At 47.1% G+C, this 3,570-nt stretch overlaps 1 non-coding gene across 1 annotated transcript; it reads right to left on the minus strand.

Moving 5' to 3' along the window:
* Positions 1-455: 455 nt before the first annotated feature.
* Positions 456-581, minus strand: LOC142785425 (U5 spliceosomal RNA). The gene has a single exon (XR_012888964.1). It is a non-coding gene; the product is annotated as a U5 spliceosomal RNA (small nuclear RNA).
* Between the last annotated feature and the right edge of the window lie 2,989 nt (positions 582-3,570).

Genomic DNA, 3,570 nt, shown 5'->3' on the forward strand with positions numbered 1-3,570 from the left:
GGTCGACTCATCATTGCTTTAAAGTTATTTATTATTCTGCCCCAATTAATTATTTATCTTATAACGATTGGCCTACGCAGTTGTCAGCAACATTCATTTGTTCTTGTCGTTATAGAGGGCATCGGCGTATTTTAAAATTCGAGACCGATTTAGCTGGGGCACCATGTTTTGAAACTTCGGGAATCATAGCGCTTTCGACACCAGCAATACAGGGCCCGGCGTAAATAAATTTCTGTAGGAGTAAACAAAAAACAGCCTGCTCAGGCAAGAGGCGGGTATATAGGGTTGTGTTCTAAAGGCACTGACAGTCTACCTCGTTGGTAAAGCTGGCCTTGAAAATCGCGTCCTTCAGGTGCACAGTGAAGCAACGAAAGTTGACTAGATTTGTTACCCCAGCGGCTAGTTGAAGTCAACAGATGAAAGTATTGAAGTCTTACTTTTGATTTTTATAGTAGGCCTCACCCAAACGGGCGAGGCCTCCCAAAGGGTGGCCTATAGGCTCATTAGAGTGTCCTCCCCCACGGCAATCTTTAGTAAAAGGCGAAAGATTGATGCGACCAGCTGTGGAAGGACCTGGGCGATGAATAAAGCATGGCCCACACTCCGAAGTGCTGAAAAATAGCCAGAAAATGTGGCCAAGTTTATGTAGAAGTTATTTGTACCATTCAGCCTTTTAATTATAAAATACGTGTTGTCGTGAAAACTTCTCTCCATCACTCACCACAATAACGCACACCTTTTAATTAGCATCAGCCATATTTAGGAACGTTCCTCTCAGTTTAGGCTTCTATGCTGGTGATAAATGCATGCAGCCGTGTACCCTTCCATCAAAGTTAGTAAGTGCCGGAGTAGCGGCGCGTGAGCACGCGTCTTTTTCATACTTGGCGCGCTTCGTATTTCGTTTGTTTTTCTAAGGTAATTTGAGAAAGGACAGTGCTAGGAATTCAATCAACGCAAGAATGCGCGCAAATCATACACAAATCAAATAATTAACTACTCATTACTTAGTGATACGTAATACTGTGTGTGCCTGTACAGTGCACACATCGTTATCCTACCGTCGGGGCCATTGCACTTGTATTGTATCTAGGCCAAAGGTAGCTGGGACAGTCTGCGTCCGAAAATGAGGAAGACGAAGTGTCTCTCTAAAGAACGATTAGTCCCTCAGTTTTTCAATCTTTGGGGATAACATTGTGTTCACCAGCCAAGCACGGGTTCCTGCCGGCGGGCGGTTGAGATGGAGTCACACACGGGTCCGCCAGACCCCACGATTCCTGTGGAAGCCGCCTCTAGGAAGCGCAACGGTGCCGATAGCAACACTGACAGTGACCACGCCATGAACTATTATGGAAGCAGTGAAGAGTCCAGTGACGACACCTTCGAGCTGGTGAGCAGGCGCAAGGCGAATAGACGGTTTCTGAGCACGCCATTTGATTCGGGTGCGTCCACCATAAGATCTTCGCGTAGTATCGAGGTATTCCCCATCCTGTTCAAGCCAGTTCTCGCCACGGACAACATGAGGTGCCTCAGCAGGCAGGCCTTGTCTGCACAACTGGAGGCACTGGTGCCAAACGAAATTAAGTACGTCAGAGTGAACACGTGCAAGAATGTTTTAGCCAATGACGTTAACCACGCGGCTAGGCTGGGCATTGTGCGCAATTTCACAGAGCTCAATGGCATCGCAGTCTGCTCTCACATAACGCTCGCAAAAGAAGTCATCGCTGGAGTAATTTATGATGTTGACGAGACCATTGTCAACACAGACATGCCAATACTGATCAAGCCCGCTACGGAAGGCACCATCATAACAGGTGTTTTTCGTCTCGGCACGCCACGTTGCGTGAAGATCATATTCAGGGGTGAAACCCTCCCGTCACAGGTGAAGGTGGGCCACTTTTGGCACGCTGTTCGTCCCTTCGTAGCGAGGCCAATTCAATGCGAGAATTGTACATAGTTGGGTCACGTGAGCAGCGTGTGCAAGAACACCACCGTTTGTGCCCGATGCGCTGAACCTCTCGCCACTAGCACATGTCAATCCAATACACGGAAGTGTTGGAATTGTGACGACCCTCACGATGCATCTTCGAAGGACTGTCCGATTATTCGAAGGGAAATGGCAGTGCTGAAGAAAATAGTTCGGGATAACTCGTCTCACCGGGAAGCAGCCGCATCTGTTAGACGACGACGATCGCGTCATCGACGGCTCTCCAAGACATCCAAGACTCCGTTGTCTCGTGAACCGCGCTCAAAGTCGCCTCCACTTCTGTCTCCGAGAACAAGCGAAGTCAGGTCGAAGGATAACGAAGCCGTCAACAGTGACACAGCGGACGCCTGGCCGGAACTCCTTTGACTACACGACACTAGAATGCGGAATCAGACTTCAGCAGTGAAGCTTTCCTCGTGCTAATTCTCTAAACCAACAGAGAAAGACAACCGAATAGTCGCCATGGTAAGTTCCCTCGTGAGCACCATTCGTGTGTTCGTGGAGAGGGTGCAAACACCAATAGCACGAAGTGCATTGCAGCTGCTGTATACCATCAGCCCGGTTCTAGCAAGCCTTCAGAAGTCGATTGCTTAAGAAGGTTAACAGCAGAACCATGGCTTATCAACGGAAACAGTTATCGTTTGCAGATGATATTCGAAACGCCTTCATATTTCAATAGAATGTGAGAGGCCTGAAGTCCCGGATACAGGATTCATGGAAAGTCGTGTCAAAAAACCACTTCCCGATATTGGTAATCTGTGAGCTGAACCTATCGACTATAAGAATATCAGGATACGAGTCTTTCGTCTCAATCACGAATGGAAGAAGCAGCAAAGATATTGTTTACATTCTCAAGGACCTTACTTATTTCGCCCATGCTATACCACCAGATGATGAGAACCAGTACGTGTGCATTACTCTTGAAGAAGAAGCGGTTGTCTTTTACACTTATTGGCGTATATATATCCCCCACAAGTCAATTTGATTGTAAGAGATTAATATACATTGTGGCACCTATTCCAGGCCCTTGCATTATATCTGGTGATTTCAATGCACATCATCCGATATGGGGAAGCTTGAGTAAAAACGCGAAGGGGCGCTCACTGATATAGTTTGTGTAAGGCCACAACCTGCGCCTTCTGAGAGATGGTATCCTGACATACCTGCCAGGAACGACGTACAGCAGCTGCCTCGACCTGAAACTGGTGTCGTGGTCCGAAGTTCAAAAGTGTGGTGATTTTCAGATATCAAAACCCATGGTAGCGACCACATTCCGACTTATGTCAGTATTGATGGTCAAGAAACGTCGTCCTCGCCAGTCAATCGGTATTTAGACTTGACACTTTATGAAGGTCAAGTGGAAGACACGTGCACAAATGATTCCTTGTGTGGGTTAGAACAAGTAATTGCAGATGCAATGAAAAATTGTACACGCCACTTCACGCGCTCACAGAAACACACGGAGCTTGACATCGAAATAGAAAGGCTTCCGGCGTGACGTAGACATGCTGAGAGAAGATAAAGGCGTGCAAAGTCGATTATTGATCTCAGAGTAGCAAGGCGCATGCAGAAAAAAATACAACGCC

Source organism: Rhipicephalus microplus, unplaced genomic scaffold (assembly GCF_043290135.1).
Source record: "Rhipicephalus microplus isolate Deutch F79 unplaced genomic scaffold, USDA_Rmic scaffold_21, whole genome shotgun sequence".
Lineage (NCBI taxonomy): Eukaryota > Metazoa > Arthropoda > Arachnida > Ixodida > Ixodidae > Rhipicephalus > Rhipicephalus microplus.